General features: G+C 41.9%; 1 long non-coding RNA gene across 3 annotated transcripts in view; it reads left to right on the top strand.

The window, feature by feature from the left end:
- Nucleotides 1-1986: 1986 nt before the first annotated feature.
- The window catches only part of LOC121444287, a 62666-nt gene continuing 41702 nt past the window's right edge, over nucleotides 1987-22950 (top strand). For all 3 annotated transcript variants that reach the window (XR_005973774.1, XR_005973773.1, XR_005973772.1), the window contains exons 1-3: nucleotides 1987-2368; nucleotides 6410-6464; nucleotides 9738-9913. This is a non-coding gene — a long non-coding RNA (uncharacterized LOC121444287). The remainder of the gene's footprint in view (nucleotides 2369-6409; nucleotides 6465-9737; nucleotides 9914-22950) is intronic.

Raw genomic sequence — 22950 nt, 5'->3', positions numbered from 1 at the left:
TGTCGGGGATTGCAGATTTGGGCGTAACACCGAAAAGCAGAAGAGAGTAAATCTTTGAAGCCGGGGTTGGTAGAAGATCTCTGAGATTTCCTAGAGGCGAGAGCCGCCTTCAGTTCTGTTTGGTTTTTCAGATTCACTGAAGGGAAATCTGATGTTGGAGTAATTAAGGAGGAATGAAATAGAAGACCTGTGCGTGCACTGTTGACTCTGGGCCTCCTTGGTGCTGGCTGGCAGAGGTCGGGAGCGGCTGGCTGGCTGTTAGCCCCAGCCTGCAGCGTTTGCTTTGGCCATTGGGGGAAAGAGCACTTTGTGGAAAGCCAGCCTTCCTGGCCAAGCGCCTATTTTCGTCCTGAATCTGTTGAGTCCAGCCTGAAGGTTGGCTCCAGGATCAACAGAGGCCATGGAAAATGGGACTGGATGTCTGGCAGACATCACTGTGGGCTTTGTCTTCCTGACCAGGTTAGTTAGCCCTGAGCTCACGACGGCAGGCACAATGGAGAGCTAAGGACCTTGCAGCATCAGTACCAGAAAGAACAAGCTTGTTGCATCGTCACTGTATCTCAGGCCAGGCCTCATTTATTTCCTAGCTCTCTAGTCTGGTAAGGTGGGCATGGAGGAAGGGCTGATAGAGTGAGTCTCCGCAGTACCTGAGGTCTCTTAAGTGAAAGACCATCAAACTATAGGGCCAGTGTTTTTTCCCCAACAAAAACGGGAGACTCCTGAGATTTAGCACACTTATCATCTAAAAAGCCAGGCAGGCACTGCATGTTATGGTTTTGAGAACTCTCCTGGTTTATATCTGCTTATTTAACTCTACCTTGGTGACAGAGAAGTATTCCTACGTGTGTGTAAATGAAGGAGCATGCCACCTTTCTTTGCTTTAAAAAAAAAAAAAAAGCTAAAATGTCAAAAAAATTCTTAGGTTGTGTTCTGCATGAAAATAGACAGTAGGTTGGATGTGGCCTGTGAGTCCTAGTTTGTCTTTAGCAACCACCACTCTAGAAGATAGAACACAGACTATGGGGTTAACTTGGGGATGTTTGGATTGAATGAAAAGAATAACCAGAGTTACAGGAAAACCAGGTACGTTTCCCAGAAAGCTACCTTAAAGAAAGATATAAATGATGTTCAAGAGGCACTGGTTAAGGATGTCACAGGAAGGCTCAAAGGTCTGACCAGGGATTGGTTCTGATTTTTTAAAAGCTACAGGACGGTTGCTGTGTAAGGATGTTTCCACTTCTGTGTATCCATCATTTCCCACCCACTCACTAGTTACATTTAAATTTTAACGGTTCTTTGTTCGGGATCCATTCTCCCTTGACTAGCATTCCTCATCTTGCTCCTCATTTTTTTTGTACATTCTTCTTTTCAGAAACTAAGGGGTTAATGTCAAAAGGGCAAGGTTCCCTGGGCAGCTGCTGCACTGTTGCCTAGCAACCCTCAAGGGGCAGCTCAGAATTTGTGCAGAAGCTTTTGTGGAAATATGGTCTGATCCAACCATCAGGGCGGAGTAGAGAGCAAAGGAGATCATGTATATCAGACCCATGATAAATCAAAAAACAGGATTTGACTCTATCTCTAAGAATATTAAATCTTCTTTTATGTCACTAGGGGGAATTAAATTTGCTTTAGGAGATTTCAGCTCTTTCCTGCTCCTCCCCCCGTCCCCCCAGTGGTTTGGTCCTATTTCTTAGAACATCATCCTTGTCACTAAACCTCCAGAGTGGCCTGCTCCTGTCTCATAGATTATTATGCTCTCTGTTCTCTTACCCTTCCCTCTAGTTATCTGGTTTGTAAGAGTGCTTTGATGATGTCTTGCACTAAAGCATCCCTTCTCAGCTCCCTCTACATGGCAGTGGTTTGTTCCTATCTGCTGAGCATCAGCATCTTTCCCCTCCTTTCTCACAGGAATGATTAGATACTGCGTCATTGAGCATCAGGCCTTTAAGCCCCTCCCCCGGGGTCCACAGTGGTTTGATCCTACCTCATGGACTATTAGGTTCTTCTGATTCCCCCTCCAGCGTCACCATTACTAATGGTATGGTCCTCAGCATCAGGTCCTTTTTGTCCCCCACTGGTCTTCTGAGCAGAACTGACGCAGCTTCATCTCATTCCTGATGCATCCTGAGCCCCTCAGTGCCTTGCTACTGCGTCAGTGCTATAAACTGGACCAAATGGGTTGAAAATGGACAGAAATTGATCTTGATCACTTTAAATATTTTATGACAAAGAAAAAAAAGTAATTTCTGTTCAGTTAAAAATCCATTTGAGCCAGTTTAAGGTGATTGCGCAGAGCTGGAGCCTGAGGTCGGTAAAGCCAGGAGGATGGCTGAAGACTATGCTGACTCAAGCCCAGACAAGGATCCAGGTATTTATAGATGTTGAAAATAATCTGGGCAAAAGAAAAGCGATCAGATAAGGAGATAGGAAAATACAGGAAGCAGGGTTGATAGAGGGAGGGCTCAGAAGAGGTTAGCACAACCTGAAGAATTTTTTTATATATATATTTAATGTCTTATACAGACATATAAAAAAGGGTTTGGGGCTCTAAATTGAGGCATCTGGGAGGCAGTCTGAACGCTGACGTCATCTGGCAGGCTGGAGCTGAGACTGGGTGGTTTGTGGTGCAGTGATGATGCCTGGCTCTGCAGGCCAGCTCCTAGGGCCATTCTTTGTACGGGACTCACCTCAGGCTATTTGGTTGATTGTCTCACTCCACAAATGACAGGCTTTTCACCCCTTTAACTGTGATAGCCATTTAAATTAGGAGTGAGTGAGCGATTTTGAAGAAAGCTAATTACAATAGGTAAGCCAAGGTGTGAATGAGGGAGTTGTTTAGAACTGAGTCGGAGTGTTTACTTCCTAATTATTTTTTTAGCAAGGTGGTTGGGGAAGTGGCAGCTTCAGCAAAGTACGTCATTTCTCATCTCTGGCAGGGCTTCTCCTCAGGGCTTGTGGCTTTATGTAGAAATTGGACTGCGTTGTCTGAATTTCTGTCATGTGCGCGTGTTCCTGTTGTTTTTTGGGAACTGCAGTGGAAAAGACGGGGCTGAGACATGGAGGATGAAAACAATGACATTTCCGCAGACTGCGGCATTTTTGATGCAGTGAGACAGTGGGCAGGCCCAATGGTTTGATGACGATGATGAGTCATGTACTGCGGCAAGATGGAGGGTGGGGTTGGAGCTGGCTGCTTCAGCTGGCAGGGGTGCATGCGGCTCTCTGAGGCTTCCTACCTGTAAGGAGAAAGAGAAAAGCTTTTCTAGAACGATTTAGAAACTCCACTGCCTGGGAGGGAAGGTGATATTTTTTTAAAAAATATTTTTTTGGAGAATTTGTTAGGATTCTGCGTATTTAGGAAGATGGCTTCCGTTAGCCACTGCCCATTTCTCCAAAGGGAGGATGGCGGCCATTTTGCTGAAGGCAGTTGAATGGCCTTACCAGGACTGAGAAGGTAAGAATTAGAAGGTTTAGAATCAAATAACCCAGGCTTTGCGGGTCGTCTCTGTTATTTGTAATATGAACATTGAGCAAATTAACCTTTTTGAGAATTGTGCTTATTTCTAAAATAAAGCTAATATCCTGTTTAAAAGATAGAAACTTAGAGTTTAATGCCTTTGGGGGCAAAGTAGATGATATTCAACATTTTTGTCTTATTGAACTGGATTGTGTGACAGGGATTATTTTTGTGTATGTGTATGTATAGTTTAGCTTGATAAAGACAATTTCTTTCTAAATTTTTTAACAATGCTTTTACACAAATGAAGCCACTGAACTATTTTGAGGATCAAAGAGAAATTTATTCACTGTAGAATTTTATAAAATATAAAGCATCCATGTACATATTTGCTATTTCTATAATAATACACGGATTATCACCCACGCAGTACTAGAGAAACCCAGGATAAAATGTCTTCTGGTGTTGCACACTCACAGACTTCTCAGATTTCAGATTCCCTTCCCCCTCGACTTCACCTGGACCTGTGGTGACTGGAAGCCTTGAGATGTGGTACGCAGCATCATGAGTCACAGGGACACAAAATGGGAGAGGCAGAAGGGGGGGGGGGACTTGGGGATCATGTCAGAGATGTGGGTGTGAGGAGAATGGAGTATCACAATCTGTCCTTTAGCTGTAAAAATGTGGGAACTGCGTAGTTTCAAGAGCAGCCTTGGCTACCTTGCCTGGATTCTATTACTGGTGCTGTAAAGAGCAGGATTAGGTATAGGAGCAGCTGGAAGGGCAATGATGGGGGCAGTGGATAATATGGTATAGTGTTAGCCACAATAGTCCCACTGGGGAACTATGCTATGTAGTCAGAAGTAGGAGCCAGGAAATATGGCCTTTTTGGATGAGATCTATTAATTAATTGATGATTACAATGTGTCTGCAGGGCAGAGAAGAGCATGACAAAGCTTTTTGTTGTGGTGCTCTGTGAACAAAATGGAGGAACTATGAGTCAGCATTTCTCTTCCAGCAAGATTCTGAATGCGTTCTTTAAGGCAATCTTTTATTGAATACTGACTATCTATCAAACATGCTGAATACTTTACATACATTGCTTATTTACTTCCCAGAACCACTCATGCACGTGAAGAAAACATTCACAAAGAGTGTCAGTTCTTTTCTGTATTTTTTCTGGATCAGGAATTCTCACACAGTGTTCAGGATGAGATCTATTAATTAATTGATGATTACAGTGTGTCTGCAGGGCAGAGAAGAGCATGACAAAGCTTTTTGTTGTGGTGCTCTGTGAACAAGATGGAGGAACTATGAGTCAGCATTTCTCTTCCAGCGAGATTCTGAATGCGTTCTTTAAGACAATCTTTTATTGAATACTGACTATCTATCAAACATGCTGGATACTTTACATACTTATTTACTTCCCAGAACTAATTCTCTTTGGAATTAGCAACAGTACATGGAGAAAGGCCTTTCTCCCAGTTGAGCTTGCTTCTCAGGAGGCCTACCCCCTCCCTGAGTCTCTAAGATGCTATGTGAGCCACTGTGGTGATGGAAATGGGTGGGCGCAGGTCTCTCAGGCACATCAAGTTGGGGAAAATGCTGAACGTCACCATTATGGAGAGGTCCTTGGTAGTAGGCTGCCTGCAGCGCTCTACCTGGCTCTGGCTTGGCTCCAACATTCTAGTTCATGTCTTGGGTGGAGCTGTAGAATAGCATGCTTATGCGGTGGGAAGACAGAAATGGAATGCAAGGAAAAGTAATATGCTGGATGACAGAACTAGGAATCTATGAAGAATTTACCAGACCACAAAGATAATCCAACAATAACAAAATAAATTTGATAAGAGGGCAGGGAATCCGGACTGCTCTTCAGACTCGAGAGGGAGGGGGAATGGGGTGGGGGGAGGGAGAGAGGAGTGAGGAGAGGGGGAGAGGAGTGGGGGGAGGGGGAGAGGAGTGAGGGGAGGGGGAAAGGAGTGGGAGGAGGGGGAGGGAAATGGGAGGCAGGGAGGAGGCGGAAATTTTTTCAATAAAAAAATAAAAAAAAGAGCAAGTGTGACATTTTGTGTTTGTTTTATAAAGCAAACAACATTCTTTTAAGAAATTACAGTTCTAAAGGATGAACTCATGACCAAGGTGGAAAAGTTAATGTAAACTCAGGTTATATTTATGAATTATTGTATAGGCTCTAAAATTGCAGCAATCAATCCTTTTATTCTGACCAGCATTTGTAGAGCCATAGCTCAAGTACTATGCTTGGTTATATTGTCTCTAAAGGGGGAATGAGACAAAATGGAGATTAAGAAAAGAAGCCAGGAAAGTGACTAGGCCATGATGGTTGTCTTCTGATATCTTTAGACTTTTCATGACTAAAGAGGATTTATCAGTACAATTTGACCCCAAGAGGCAGAATGAGAGTCATTGGATGGGGGCTCCTGCAGAGCTGCCTGGACAGTCTCAGTGGGAAGGAACTTGCTTCCTGTGAAAGGAAGCAGAAGCCACCTGACTTGTGCAAGTGGCTGAGCTGTGAGTCCCCAGATATAGCCTTAGTTCTTTGAGTATTTGGCTGGTGGGTGATCGGGTAATGATCAGAATGGAAGGACACAGAAGGGGGACTTGATCAGAATCCAAGGTTTTCTTTAAGTGGAAAATTTAAAAAATGTACATTTTGGCTCAGCCAAAAATGTCAGTTTTCACAGCAGTTAGGTAAATTATGGATTACTAACCTTTTTTGGACACGTTGTCCAGGTTGACCTTAGACTAGCTTTGTAGCCAAGGATGACATTGAATTTCTCATTCTCCTACCTCTGCTCCTAAGTGCTGGGATCATAGGTGTGTGTCATCAACTTGAACTCTGGACTTTGTGCATGCTAAGCAAGCATTCTACCAGTTGACCAACATCCATAGCGTTGTATGTTATTCCCCCCCCCCTTCTTCTTTTCACAGATGAGAAAACGGAGGCTCAGAGAGGTCCCATGATTTGTCCAAGGTCATAAATCTTGTAAGTGACCCATGCAGAATGCATCAGAGTCTTGGGGTGTGGGGAGGGGTACTGCATGTGCCTCAGGGTTGTCATTTTTACCTGATCATTTCTCCAGTTGAGTAACATGCTGATATTGCCAGAGGCGCATCAGGACTGTGCACAAGTACGTCATGTTGGGCTGGATGCCTGGAGCTGACGAGAGTATTGTGAAGATATATGATCAGCCTGCAGCCCAGCAGGTCCTGGAGGATGAGATTGGAACACAGCTGAGCTATTACACAGGCCAAATGGCATGAACACTTATTCATAATGTCTGTACCTTCCCCAGAACAATGTCTGCTATAGATACTTGGAAGGATCCATCTGTAAGAAGACATGGAGACCTTCCCTTTAACAATCAGGGAAGTGTTGTCTAGAGAAGGGCAGGGAACTCTCCAAGTTTTTCTACTTAATGATTTTGTCCCTGATGGTGCCAGAAATTAATTTTTAATATAATCTAGAAAATTTAGGATTCAAAGCACATTCATTTTTGAGGGAAGACCAAATCCCTTGTGAACCTGGCTTCAAGACAGGTTTGGAGGGTTTGCTTCCATTTCTTCCTGATTATTGTATAAGCTAGCATCACGGAAATATAAAGGTACACACTCAGAGTGTTAGCCAGACTGGGACAAATTTCCTTCCTGGAGCCCAGAAGGAAATCCACTAAGAATTTTTTGAGGCAAAAATAGGACTAACAGTTTGGATCTAGTCCTGTGGAGGTGAAGGTGCCTGAGGCAGTCTAGATAGAGGAAACCCAGGGAGGGCAGAGTGCTGCCTTCTGGACAAACAGATTTGAGAATTACTAGCCAAGGAGCTGGGGAGATGGCTCAGCGGTTGAGAGCACTGCCTGATCTTCCAGAGGTCCTGAGTTCAATTTCCAGCAACTACATGGTGGCTCATCTGTAATGAGATCTGGTGCCCTCTTGAGGAGGAAGCCTGGTCAATCATTCTCATCAACTTAGATCATGAAACCCAATATGGACAAGTTCAACAGAACCTTCATATATGGGCTGCCCATGCATACATGCTTCAGCATGGGCAGGGCATAAATTTCATTCATTTTCAACCAAGGGGATGGTATAGAAAGCCACATGTGTGGATAGCCTTACCTGGGGAGAAGGATCTCTTCTACATGATGACTATTCAACCACATTTTTTCCAGTTGTCTGGGACTGATATGTCTAGATATTAGCCTCTAGATTTAACAAATGTGATAATTCTACATTTGTCTTGCATTCCAGTCTCCTTGTTAGCTCATTTGTCCTTTTGAGGACATATTGTATTCTGTTTTGTCATTCTTGGTATACGGTACTCTAAAGCTAAACCCAGTACTCCCAAAATGGTGTATAGTAAAAGGAAAATCATCTCCTTCATTCTGGACACTATCCTTTTATTGGTGTATCCCAAGGTTTCATTAATTCATTTTTTGGTATATTTTGCTCAACACTGCCATCTGCATATATGTATTAGAGCTAAATCCCCCTCAGTGCTTTAGCAGGCATACCTGATACACTATCCCATCTTCCTCAGTCGTTATGATATGCTGATTATTTGTGGCAGTGACACTCTGAGCTCATCTGGGAATCTTATTTTTTTTTAAAAAGCCTGATTCTGAGCTAATCTTTGTGTCATTTATTGTAGAAAAGGTTAAAATATAATTCCTCTCCCTCTTTGAGTCTCATTTTGCGATGTAGCTCATGCTGTTTTTGAGCTTGCTATATAGCCTATATTGGCCTCTAACTTGTAATCCTCCTGCATCAGCCTCCTGCGTTCTGGGATTACAGGTGAATGGCATTGTACTTGGCTACCAATTTTGTTTTAGGTCCATTTTCACACTATTTTTTTTCAGAACTGGCGATCAAACCAAAGTTCCCATGTCTTCTGTGTGATTGCTACTGGCACGCTGCACCTCTACCTCATTTTATTTTGGTTTCGAGAGAGGGTCTAATTAAATTACCTTGTCTGTCCTGGAATAAACATAACTTGGGCTGGTGTCAACCTTTCAACTCTCGCCCCAGTTTCTGCAGTAGCTGGAATTACAGGTTTGTGTACCCATACTCAGTTAGCTTGTACCCTCTTAAATGTTTTATGGCATCCTTGGACATTTTGTTTTTTTAAGCCACGTCTATTGATATTTTGCATGATAGAACTGAAAACAGAATTCAAAAATCAACTAATTCAAGAACAGATTCATCAAATTCAAAACAGTTCACAAAAACTTGTTTTGGAATGGAAACAATATTTTCCAAATAAAACATCTATGAATTGTGGTCTTTCATTTTTTTGGTAACTGTACTTAGTGTCTTCCTCATTCAGTCTTTTTCCATATCACATAGAGGCCATTGAATCCCCTGAATTCTGAGTTACACACAGTTGAGAACTGTCGGATGTGGGTGATGGGAATTGAACTTAAGTCCTCTGCAAGAGCAGCAAGCGCTCTTAATTTCTGAGTCATTTCTCCAGTCATATCACGTAGTTTCTTTTTTAGGCTTCTGTGTTTGGAGAAGCCTGCGCCGGGAGCTGAAATGGCACAGTTCTAATGATGCGGTAATTCTGACTTGTGCCTGTGCAAATTTATTTATTTATTTATGACATATACAACATCCTACTTCCATCTATCCCTGTATGCCAGAAGAGGGCACCAGATCTCATTATAGATGGCTATGAGACATCATGTGGTTGTTGGGAATCAAACTCAGGACCTCTGGAAGAGCAGTCAGTGCTCTTAACCTCTGAGTCATTTCTCCATCCCCTCATGTAATTTCTTAACATTAGGTCATTTTGATTCCATGAGTTCCTCTGGAAGAGTTTTGGTACCCTCAGAGGTCCCTGAGAAATATAAGATTTTCTAAAATACCCGATGCTGCATGAGACATGAATGTGCTTTAGCAGTGACCATTTTCTTATTACAAAAAAAAAAAAACCACAAAACTTTTTTTTTTTACATAAAACATCAAACACTGTAAGATTCTACAACTATGGATTACCCAGAATATAGAAATTCAAGATACAGAATAGAGTAGTGGTTAATGCTGGTGAAGCAGGAGAGAGGATGGGAGTTCCTGTGTATTGGGTACAAAGTTTCAGTTTGGGGAGCTGAGAAAGCTCTGGAGGTGAACAGCTGTGAACAGTGGGACTGTGGTAAGTGCCACTGAACTGTGTGATTAAAAAAGACTTTGTGTTCTCTATAGTTTAACATGATTTAAAAATGCAGACTTCAGATACTTAGTCGCCCATATTCTGCCTCAACAGCTTTACCACGAGGCACAGAATCGGCTCTAGAAGTGTTTCAGAAAATACTGCCCCCATTTTGTGGTCTGGAGAGATCCCTGCTAGTCATCGGCTTCTGGCTTCCCTGCTATCCTGCTGCCCCACAGAATGCAGCTACTAAGTGGCCTAAGAGCCAGCACCTTCATGGAGTGGTGAAGGTAAGGTCATCCTCCCCTTCTTTTCTCTTTTCTGGAAATTGCTCATGTATTCCAGAACTGACCTACCTGTGTTTGAAGAAGCCTGCGCCGGGAGCTGGAATGGCACAGTTCTCATGATGCGGTAATTCTGACTTGTGCCTGTGCAAATGATTTCACACATCATCCATCAAATGAAGTTCAGGTGTATTATTAAGAAGAATTTTTTAGAATAAAACATGTATATATATATATATATATATGTACACACATGTATATATCAAAATGTAAATGACTATATTATATCAGCTTCCAATGAACTAAATATATGAAATAATAAGAGGGAAGAGTTATATGCATTCATAATTAAAAATGTAAAATTCCATGAAATCATAGATGACATTAAAATATGATTGGTCATCTGGGCACTCAGACAATAATACAATAACGTGCATTCTGTCCTTACATGATTTGCATATTTGCAAAATCACCCATTTGCTGCAATTTAGTGATATATCCAAGATCAATTCTTGCATTTGTGTGGGCATATTTGGACAAATGCAGTGACCGAATACCCACAGTTCAGGCTTCTAGCAGAAGCCCAACTCTGCGTTTTGTTTCCAGTCTTAGGCTGCTAATAAAGCTCTCTGCATGGTGTGTTTAGTACCACAATCATCACATTTTTTATGACTTCACTGTTCAAAATACCAAGATAGTGCTGTCTAGTGCTTCTAAACTTAAGAAGGCTGGTCTATACCTTACAGATAAACCATGGGTATCACATGTACTCCAGCCATTTGCGACAATGCTGCTGGCTGTGATTTTGTTGTTAATAAATCAGATCTATATGCTATGGGTTAGCAATCACTAGTACAGTGTTTGCCATGGTTTTATCCAACATCAATTGTGAATAGCAAGAAGCATGATTATGATCAGATGTGCTGATTCCATGAACTACTTGTCAATTTATGAATGAAACAATGTGATCTTCATCAAAAAGCAAGCTGTAGAAATCTATAGGTTAAATGACTAGAGAGGGACAAACAAATCACACATGTTAACATTATTGAAAACCCTTCCATTTTACTAATGATAAAAGAATTCAAGTTGGAGTAACAATGACAGGTCAGAGTTGTTGCTTATCATATTAGAAAGGATTTATGAACTGTGCTGGCCACAGTGCAATGATCTTATCGTTCTTGTATACTACCACTGGATTAAATCAGCATGACATCATAGGAAGTGGCTTGGTAAATTTGTATAAATTTTAGTACCTCATGACAGAGAAATTGAACTTCAAAGTATGTCTTCTGAAAAATATATGTTTGGCTACAGATTTATACACCTTTAGTATAATGTTATCTGTAAAAGCAAAAATAGGGAACATAGAGGAGCCTTTGAAGAGAGGGAACAGATATACTATGGATTGAAAGAAGACAAAAGCCTTCCAAAATTATTAAATTATTTTCAAAGAACAGTTGATGATGTGAAAAAAATTTTAACTCCATTGAAATAAAACAGATGTCATATAAGTTAAAAATTATGTTACACTTACATCCTATACACTAAACTAAGTCAAGTTGAAAATCAATCAGTTTCAGGGTGAAGCACACTTTACTTTAGCACATATGAGTTGAGGGAACCTCCTAACTTGCTCCTCAGTAGCCACATACCTCATTTAGTTGGACTTGCCTTAGGAGGTGGGATAATGAGTTGGAATGGATTTTACTGTACTACACCAGGCCAGAAGGAATAGACTCACCTTTGGCAATGCATAGAAAGGAAAAATTTCATTCAGGCTTCTGTGAAAACAGATGAACTGCCCCAGTTTTGGGAGGCTTCAAGAAGAAGATGACTTTGGAGATGAGTTACAAAGGATATGTAGAATTTTAAGGTTGAAATGCAGGGTAAGTATTGACTTTTTCAGCCTCTAAGTGACAACGATGCCATTCTAGACTCTGAAGTCAATGACTTTAAGAGGCGTTGAATGTGATTCTCCTTTGTGATGTATATACCCAGAATTTTCTAGTACTTTACTCTAGGGTCCAGGTAAGTTGTCATGTTCCACTGTTCTGATTTGATTTCAATAGAGAAAAAGACATAAAGAAATATTTCAGGAATTGTACAGCATCTACTAAGGTGCGTGTGTATAGAACATGGAGAATGTATAAAGACAGTGGAGAGATGATAGCAAAGAGAGGATGAGAAAGAAACAAATGTTGGTTGAATACAAGTGAGCTCTCACAGTACTTAGGCCATTTGATTTTACCGAAGACGCTAGAGGCCATTAGGTAGGCATTCACTCCAAATTCCAGTGTTGCCTATGAGAAGCGATGGGGACCTGAGGGATAGAGAGAGAGAGAGTTGCAAATGGACAGTGGAAGTGGTTAGAAGCAGCTGCACATGGAAATGATTTTACAAACTAGCTACAATGGAGGGTCGAAGATTATTAACTGGCCTAACTCTAAGGCAAAGATAGTCAAGGAGAAAATGAATCCACAGAACTGTACCAAAGTTACAAGAAACAGGGACTATGACCATCCTGCAAATTGCAGAGCATGGTACCAGTAGGAAGGGTTTGGAAATTTGAACTTGTTCTCCCTGGCAGGAAAAGGCTACTAAGAGAGGTTGGGAATTAAGAAGAAGAGGATATTGGATGAAAGGACATTCTCTACTTTACACTTGTGCACATACTAGTTCCCTCTGCTTATGGAGTACCGGGCCATGTTCTAAGTCAGTGACTAGCATGCAGCTATGCCAATATTTGTAAATGTATCTACCATCTCTAGAAAAACACAGAAGAAACAGTGATCACACCCAGAGAAGAGAACCTGGTAGGAGTGGGGAGAACACTTACTCCATTTTGTACCTCTTGAACTTGCATTATACATGCTACCCTCCTTCCAAGAAGAAAACTATGAAACACACAGACATTCTCTCTCTCTCTCTCTCTCTCTCTCTCTCTCTCTCTCTCTCTCTCTCTCTCTCTCTCTCTCTCTCTCTCTCTCTCTCACACACACACACACACACACACACACACACACCTACCTTCATGTTTACCAGAATATTTCCATCTGCTGAACTATAATCACAAAGTTTCCCTTTCTTATCCGTGAAGCCTTTCCCTGGCCATTAAACCTGAATTCTATTCTTACTGACCACTTGGCATAGGATCCAGTTGGCAGAATGAAGCAGAGCTACCAAAGGTAGCCTTTGAGTGGAAAGGGGACACACATTTCGTAAAGTGGGACCCTCAAGTCAGCAGCACTTCTAGTATTGGTATTTCTTCATACTATTGAGTAGAAGACCAAGAAATTTCTTCACTGGTTTGAAGATGAAAGAGAAAAACCTGGAAACAAAGATTTGTTGAGAGAAGCTGAAGAAAAGGGCCAAGGCCAAGTCAGGCAGAGGCTTAGTAAGGCTGAGCTATGTTGAGATAGAGTTTCAAGTGAATGGTTCTGAAAGCCTGGAAAAGCTGCTCTCAGCTACCAGACCCTTTAACAAACCTACCCATGGGCATTTATTTATATGAGCAAACTAGTCTTTTGGCATCTGCTGGGTTTTATCAAACTTCTTCAACAAACTTTGAATGCCTATTGTGAGGAAGATCCAGCCAGAGCAGTGGTCATGGGCATTGACAAAGGAGAGAAAGTTTCTGTGAGAATCAATGGTTCTTGAATGTGGGTTTTGTGATGGATTAGAACCCAAGTGCTGTGGATGCTAACAGAGCCGATATAGTGCTTGGTTCCTAGTAGGTGCTCAGTAAGTGTTTGTGACATAATTCGTTTATTGAGCACCTCCTATCAATCAAGCACTGTGCTAGGCTCTGGGGCCACATAGCTAAGTTAGACATGATGCTCCTCTTGGAGGCCCTTATGTCTAGTAGTGGCTACAGTAGAATTAAAAATACTATTTGATTAATACTAATAATAGCAGTATTGACAGGGATAAGAGAACTTGCCCAGGAAACAGAAGCAGGTGGCACTGTGGGAAGGGGCAGTGACTATACCATTTATTCAAAAGAAAAGGGGAGAGAAAGGGGCAGCAACTGGAGAGGTAAGGCTCAGGCACTTTGCCTTAAAAAATGAGAGGTTTGAGCATGATGTTCCCATTAGAGAGGACAGGGATAAAGATTCAGGAGTTAAGGCAGTGAGCAAAGGAAAGACATGAGGCTATCGAGGTGATATACAGTAGAAACTGGCCAGGATTTCCAGGAAAAACTCTTTTGAGGCAGGAGAGTGTGGCTTTGCAGGTTGTACCAGGAGATGATGGAGCAGGTTATGAGTATGGAAAGGGGAGTGACTGGCATAATGAATTACAGATCCCAGGCCAGTCAGAGAACGTAATTATGCTGAATGAGTCTGGTAAATTGGGAGATATCAAGAGGTCTAAGAATGCAAGTTAGAGAAACAAAGAAAAATCCTCAGGGGAACAGAGAGTATGATCTAAAAGATGACACAGGTGGGGCAGTTTTCGGTGATGAAATGATCCTGGGTGTGACCCAGGATGTGGATAAATGATGTAGGTATAGGATGAGGTTATGGTGGTTGAACCAAAGATATTTAAATGCCTCTGATCATACAAAGACTCGCACCGGGAGTCTAGGAACAATTAAGGTTTGGGAGACCATAAGCGGATGCCAGTGACAAAACTTGGTGGGAGAATGTAAATGTCTTAGCCGCCCTTTACCTGAAAACGGAGGTGAACAAACGTGGGTTGTGTATTTGTGAGCTTGGCTTCTCCTTTTCACAAGGTCCTTATGGGAATGAGATGAAAGGTTCCAGCTACAGTGAGAAGGAACCAGTGTCTACGGAGTACAGTCTGTCCCAGCAGTTCCAGTCTATATCCTTAGCTGCCAAAAGCCTAGCTAAGGATAAGGCAGTGCATTGTTTGTGGCTAGTCAGTTAGCATGCAACTCCTCAGAAGCGTTGAGAAGTGAAGGAATGGAGAAGACCAGAATCACACAAAGGAATGGAAACAGTATGCTCCAGGTTAATTCCCAGAGAGTGTACTGCCTGCTGACCTGCTCATATCTTTTCATGATCTGTACAGGAACAGGAACGAGTGAGGCAGCTTGTTACAGCCATCCCTCAAGAGGAATGACAGGCAGGGAGGTCAAGCTTTCCTTGTGCCCAGGGCAGGTTTGAGGTACAATTTTGATTAACAATTGGCTCTAGAGTTTAAGCTCTTGATGGGGGTGGTATCTCAGAGAAAGAGCAGTGACAGATAACCCCTCTCATCTTTGGAGAAAACTGTGAGGAAAAACTGTGGAAAATATGAAATAGCATCCAGAAACTCTAAGATGTTTTCTTTAACAGTAGCAGCACCAGGAGCCACAACAAGCAACAGCTATAGTGACGACACTAGCTAATACATATATTGTCTTATTGTAGACAAGGCTCTGTTCTAAACACTTTTATGTATATGAATTCCTTTAGTACTTACAACAGCACTGTGAAGTCTAAATATCAATATTAGTCCATTTACTGTTACATAATGAATACAGGAGACTGGAGACTTTATAAGCCAAAGACTACTTTAGCTCAAGGCCCCTTGACTTTGCAACCAGGGTCCCAAGGCTTTATAGAACATCATATGACAAGGGTCAAGAGGCATGTGTGTGACTCTGTATCTTCCCTCTCTAGTTACCTTACCAGAACTCAACCATGAGAGCTCCACCTTAACGGCCTTATGTAAATGAAGTCACCTTTTAAAGGCCTTGTCTCTAAATACTATCACTAAATTAATTTTGTATCTTCCTAATACAATACAATGGAGGAAAATTTCAACATAAAAAGTTATAAGACACACTCAGACCATATACAAATCACAGTGGCATGAATATTAACACCATAATTGCTGGCACTCAGTGGTCAAATGCTTAACTAGCATGTGCAAAGCCATAGGTTCCAGCTGTAGTACCGACGACAAATACACTCACAGAGCAAGGGCCTACTAGAATTAAAATCTTTCTACAGCCCAATCTGATGAAAATATAGGGACGAACAGTAACAAATATTGATCTTTTTTCTCTGTGGACTGTAGAGTGTACACTCTTGAAGTTTGTTCTAGATCCTCAAAGCTCTTGCTCCTTTCTCCCTGTGAGTTAGTTCATGTGTGTATGAAATACACTGTTGCCTGCTGAAATTTTTGGTGAGCCTGCCTTGCTGTGCAAATTACCTGTTTCTATGAAGGAAACCTGACAGGAAAGCGGCCTTCAGAAAGGCATATGATTACCTAGAACATGCTAGGAAAATCAGTTGTCTCTGAAAGATAATACAAGGAACATATAAAATGTTTTCCTGAGCTGGAGAGATAGCTCAGCGTGTACTGAAATGAACCGAGGATCCTGAACATTCCAGATAAGCTATCTACCATTAAAACACAACCATGACATTCTTGGAACATTTTGTGTCGAGACCAGGTAGCTCACTAAGTCGACCACCACTGGTAGTTCAGTAAAGTGTTGAATTTATGATCCTCCTGCCTCAGTCTCCCTGGTAGCTTGGATTACAGTCCTGTAACATCAGACTTGACTGGCTGGGTGTTTGCTTTAACAGAAGCATCCTATTTCAATTCTATCTTATAAGTACCTATAATAGTTCATTTACAAAGAACTGAAAAATTACATATATACATGGCGTTCCAAAATGTTCTTTCTACCTTTATGGTTTATTGCAAATTCATTTTTAATATTAGAACTGAACATACCTGCTGTGTGTGCTTGTTTGGCATTTCCTACGCTCCTTCATCTTTCCCATTGCCGTTTTGCCTTTTTCCTTCAAGGTCACATATAAAGGCCCCTAATTTTTTTTAAGTTTTCCTGGTTCACCTTCCTACATAGCTTACGGCCTCTTTCTGCTCTCAACTCAAAGTCTCCCTGTCGTTTACAATTGCTAGTCTTTGAGAACTGCTTATTATAGTTAGGTTTGGAGATTAATTAACATATCTCCATGACCATTTCCTGCTCTGTAAGTCATTGGCTCCCTTGAAGCAAGTACTTTACACTTCCAAGGTTAAGTTTCCCTCCACTAGCTCTACTTCTCTACCTCAGTATTTATGGTGTCAATAATTTTTTCCAGGGTCAGCCTAGAGAATTCCTGATGCTTGGTTAACACCAACAGTGCTCCATATAGTCTCAAAGAGGCCGATGCTTGTGTGGAGGCCTTCTGAGGTCCTCCCATATCTGTCTGCCCTTGTAAACATCTCTCCTTCCTCTGCTGCTGTACACGAGGAATGAGCCAGAAAAGCAGGAGTTCCAACATTCTTATGAACCATTTTTTATGTCCCTTCCACCCCAATACTACTTTGCCTGCTTGAGTTTGCTTTGCATAGTAGACATGCTCAGTCTGGTCACTGTGGATGAGAACCACATTGCCGAAAAGTCCTTCAGTACGTGGACTGCTCAAAACCACTGTGCTGTTGAGCCAGTGGGTTCTTCTGGCTCTGAGATGAGGGCTTCACCTCATGTATTTGTACTGCCCTTATACTAGTTACTGCTAACCTCAGAATCAGGTTGAGAATTCAAAGAAAATCAAACCCTTATGCGTTGCCCTGAGGCAAAACTGTCCCCCTTACTACCTTAAATGCCCGATTTCCATTAGCCACTTTTTTTCCCTGGTGAAAATTAATACCACATTGTAGGAAGATAAAGTCGCATGGTCTTTAGCCTAGTGCCAGTGCACAGTCTTGGATGATGTATAGAGGCACACAAAAGATAGGAAGAGCTGCTCTGAGACAACATAGAGTGGCTCTACCACCAGAAAACTACTCTTTAGACCAGGTTGGTGGACCTGCAGCACTATCCGACTCTGACTGGGCTACCGTGAAACCTTGGCTTGGAAGACTGGGACATATCATTTTATAGAATTATCCCCAGCTTCTTTTCTCAACACGTAGTGCCATAATGAAACGGAACAAGCAGGAGGAAAAGGGCTCTGGTAGGGGTTAGAATGATCTAAAGATCCTAGCTCTGTGTCCGCTCGCCTCCTGGTGTCAGTCTTAATTGACAGCAACAACAGAAGTACTCGGATGACTGAATCTCACCATCAGAGAGGAATTATGAGGCCGTCTAATTCCCACACACCTCCAACCCCTTCCAAGCTTCTGTGTGGGGGTTGCACCTAAAATAAGCTCTCTAAGGCAGGGCTTGTCGGGAAAGGCTGTCCTGTTGTTTTTCTCAGTCAGGGAAATGGGAGCGCAAAAGAGCAAAGTAATCAGCAACTCAGCTTTACTCGTTGCCCTTGCTGCATAGGGGGGCAGGGCTGGAATGTCAGTTTTCCAGAACTCATACCTGGAGAGAGAGGAAATCATTGGGATGAGAGAAGAGTGGTGACAGAGCGTGGCCTGCAAGTAGGCCATCTGAACTGTGAAGCGCCTGATGGGGTCTTCCTGATGCCTTCCAGTCACGTGTATATTCACTTCTCTCAGAGGCTCCTCCTCCAAGATCCCTAGGCTCCAACTTACTTCTAGATGTTCACTGAGTGTGGGAAACAGGCACAAGCATGCACACACACACATGCATGCTCCTGGTGCTAAGAGCTAAAGAGATCTAGGAAAAGAGTGTGCATAGGTGATTTTAATGTGGATGCTTATATACAAGAAAATACATAACTATCACCTTGATATTCCAGCTAATTTTCAGTTTAATGGCCATGACCATGGATGGATCAGAGTTGTTGAAGAAAATAATCACTCTTAGGAGTTACAACACTGGGTCTGTTTGTCATTTCTGGGAGGGGACACAGCTTTCAAGGGTGGTGTGAAATCCAGTAGATAATGAACATTAATACAAAGGCGGCTTAGAGGATGAGAATGAGGGTACATTTTCCCCTATGCGTCGTTGTATTGTTCTTCTAGCTATGTAAAATATGTTAGCTATATAGTGTATATTAGTTTAATCAAGAAAATGTTATGTAAAAAGAAGAGATTAATAGACATATAAATGTAGACAATTATTTTTCAATAAATGAAATGTAAATGGTATAAAAACAGGGGAGAGCATTAAAAGGTAATGAAGAAAAAAGGATGGGGGGAGATAGAGGAAAGCAAATTGAAATTAAGATGAAGCAAACAAGTGTCAAAGACAAATAAAATCATTTAGAAAGTTAAATGAGTGAAAAACTATATGGAAGGGTCATGACATGACAAGGGAATACAAAGACAGTCTGAAAGAACCAGAGCAAAATAATGTGGCACTGGCCATCTTCCAGAAGGGGGAGCTTATTTCTTTCTACCCCAAGCAAGGATTTGATTTAAAAAAAAAATGCAGTCAGAGTAAAGGAGAAAGTCAATTCACAGTGGAGAAACAAAAAGCAAAGACTAAGGTTAGCATCACTGTGTCACAACTGAGGTACATTTTGTAAGGCGCCTGCCCACTATGCCTCAGAACCTATCACTATAATCCAAAAAGATGAAAAGTCAGAGAAACTGTCCAAGCAAGAAGAGTCTAAAGAAATGTAACAAGTAAATGTCATGTGGGATCCTGGAAGGGATACAGGCATAGAAAAAGGACATTGGGCAGAAACTAAGGACATTTGAATAGCTTTAGTTAAAATGTAATACACAATAAAATGCATAAAAATTATATACCATGAGTGAGAGACAGTAGTAGAGAATGCTCATTGTTGAGGATGTTGAATCCTCTGTGCTGTCTTTATGACATCTCTGCGACTCTAAAACAGTGTTAAAATAAAGATGCTGTTTTAAGTTCAAAGACAAAGGAGAGCACATGATATAATGGTAGAGGAGGAGAAGAAAATGAAACTCTCTTTTTTTGAGACAGGATGATGTCGCTGTGTAACTCAGGCTAGCCTTGAGCTCATAATCCCCCTGCCTCTACCTCCTAAGTACCAAGATTGTCAGGGTGTATCACCACAGATGGCTGAGAGACAAGTTTTTTAATTAAAGAAAACAATATAGATAAAGGAAAATTATAAAAGAAAAAATTTCTACCTCCCCCAAAATATCTAAAAGCAACTTGTCCCCTCCTAATAAACCTCCTTAAAAGCAAAAAGGAAAAACACATCAGTTAAGACCCAAGAGAAGGAAAATAATGAATGGCAAAAGAATATTAAGCCAAACCCAATTTTTTTTTTTATTGCGAAAAGAAAAAAAAACATAAACAAAAAACAAGTTTCCACCTCCTCTCAGCCTCCCATTTCCCTTCCCCTCCTCCCACCCTTCTCCCCCTCCTCCCACCCTTCTCCCCCTCCTCCCACCCTTCTCCCCCTCCCCCCACTCCTCTCCCCCTCCCTCTCCAGTCCACAGAGCAGTCCGGGTTCCCTGCCCTGTGTTAAGTCCTAGGTCCTCTCCGTCCATATCTAGGAAGGTGAACATCCAAACTGGCTAGGCTCCCACAAAGCCAGCACATTAAGTAGGATCAAAACCCCCTGCCATTGTCCTTGGTGTCTCATCAGCCCTCATTGTTCGCCATGTTCAGAGAGTCCGGTTTTATCCCATGCTTTTTCGGTCACAGTCCAGCTGGCCTTGGTGAGCTCCCCGTAGATCAGCTCCTCTGTCTCAGTGGGTGGATGCACGCCTCGTGGTCCCGAATTCTTTGCTCATGTTCTCCCTCCTTCTGCTCCTCCTTGGGACCTTGGGAGCTCAGTCCAGTGCTCCTGTGTGGGTCACTGTCTCGATCTCTATCCATCACCAGATGAAGATTCTATGATGATATGCAAGATATTCGTCAGTATTGCTCTAGGATAGGGTCATTTCAGGTTCCCAATCCTCAGCTGCCCAAGGAACTAACTGGGAACCTCAGCTTGGGCACTAGGGAGCCCCTCTAGGGTCAAGTCGCTTGCCCACCCTAAAGTGGCTCCCTTAACTTAGAATTGTGGTTCCGTGCTCCCCTATCCACCTTTCCTTTATCCCAATTCTCCCGTTTCCCAGGTCCCCCCTCCTTCCCTTCTACCTTTTCTCTCCCCATCTCCCCTTACCCCCATCCCACCCCCCCCCCCCCCCCAAGATCCCATTTTCTCCCCGGAAATTTGGTCTACTTCCCTTAGCGAAGAGGACAACTATATGTTTTTCCTTCGGTTCACCTTCTTCCTTAGCTTCTTTAGGTTCACCTATTGTAGACTCCTTGGTCCTTATTTATGGCTAGAAACCAATTATGAGTGAGTACATCCCATATTCATCTTTTTGGGTCTGGGACACCTCACTCAGGATAGTGTCCAAACCCAATTTTTAAAAGTGAAAAAAGAAGAAACAAACATAAAAATCCATAAAAACAGTAAAGCAAAACCCAACAAAAACATAGTAAAAGGAAGTTCTACCAAACAGAAAAAGAAATTACTAAAAATATGACATGAAGAGAAAAAAAAAGAATAGAGTAGAGAGAAAGGAAAAATATCCCCAGGAGCAATGTTGATGAAAAATAAGTCCTAAACATTGAAAGGATAAAAAGAAAAAAATTGTAAAAGACATAAAAGAAAGAAAACTCATGACAAATAGATACTAAAAGGGAAAAAGAATGGGGAGGTCACTCAGCATGTTAAAAAAACATCAGGAGAGTAGGAAGTGCTTTGGTTTTGGTAGGCTTGTGGAGTGGGAACAAAATACCCAGAAATCATGGCTGTCCACAGTGCCCTCTGGGAGCTGTTGGACGGAATGAAAAGGGCATGTTATTGTAACATAGGCAGACAGGCATTTAAGTGGCTCATTACCACCATATTAACTTTTTCCCATGTGAGTCTGGGAAGCTGACTGCTTTACCCAAAGCCCGTGAGTCCTGTTTTATTTTACCAGGTTCTGAGAGATGAACATTTGTTGATGGGCCGTATCTATGATCTGTTCTGGGCTCCTGCCTGCCCAGAGATAGATATTAATTCGACTTCTTTCGGAAGTTATTTAGTCTGAATGACGCAAGATCCATCCGAGCCACAGCTAAGTGACTACTAGGTCTTCGCTCCCAGTACTTTTGCTGAGTCAGGGTTCTGGAACTTGCTAATCACCAAACTCATCAAGAGCCAGAGGGCATCTTTCTTATTCACTTAGAAAATGTGATTCCTCCCCCATGTGAAGGAGTATATGTATAGGGGTCATCACAAACAACCAGAATCCCAACTAGAAACAATTCCAAACAACCACAGTTCCAAATAGGGATCTCAAACACATTCAGCTTTGGATCTGAAATATTGTGGTTGTTTTGTCAGTGTTATTTGCTCTATCTTTAAAATTAATCTTGCTTAAGATTAATGGTTAAATCATTTTTCATGAGCAGACTGACACTTAACTGGGTAGTGCATGGTGTGGTCTGGGAGGAAGTATATTTCTAACATGATTGTTTAGTCGAGTCATCCCAGTGAGGGTCATGAGAATTTGATGGCAGTCATCACATTGGGTGTGCATTTTGACATGCAGAGCTCCTGCTCTGGCCTTTATCTGGCCAGAAGCAATAGCAATAGGGTAGCGGCTGTGATGGGACACTGGGGCACACATTTCCCACAGGTCACATTAGTGAGTAGTCAGGAGGCAAAATTTAAGGAGGCAAAATTCTTTACACGCCCAGAATGTCTGTAATTTTTTGGGGACCTAAAACCTGGTGCTTCTTGGCTCTGGCATACAGAGTGGTGCTTCTGAGCATTTGGAGGTGGGAGAGCTGAAAGTATGTGTTAGAATGCTGTATTCCAGCTGACGGATCATACTGAGAGGCTCTAAGTTAACAAAACTGGAATAGATAGGTAGACTAAAGGAAGGACTAACAGATCTAGAATGAAGTGGAACATGTAGGATCCAGGTAATTTCGGGCAAGTCACAAAGCCTCTCTAAACTTCTATACAAGGAGCACACTACATAGAAAATGAATGTTATGACTTTTTTCCTTATGAGGAAAATTTCAAAACAGATGAAAATCAAAAATATGACTATATAATAGCAAAAATATTAAATTAAAGCAGGGCATAATGGTAATTAGAAGTTGTCATCACAAAGTAACTGTAAAGAAAACAAAACAGGCTGAGAGTTTGAACCCAAGGCATCTTGGTTCTCCAGTCTTCAAAGTGCTTCATCCTTTTCCTAGCTCACCCTCCACGCACATCCCAGCCAAGCCATCCTCT

Source organism: Microtus oregoni, unplaced genomic scaffold (genome assembly GCF_018167655.1).
Source record: "Microtus oregoni isolate MIOR12 unplaced genomic scaffold, Mior012 000119F_ref0000445, whole genome shotgun sequence".
Taxonomy (NCBI): Eukaryota; Metazoa; Chordata; class Mammalia; order Rodentia; family Cricetidae; genus Microtus; species Microtus oregoni.
This window is presented reverse-complemented; position numbering and strand designations above follow the sequence as displayed.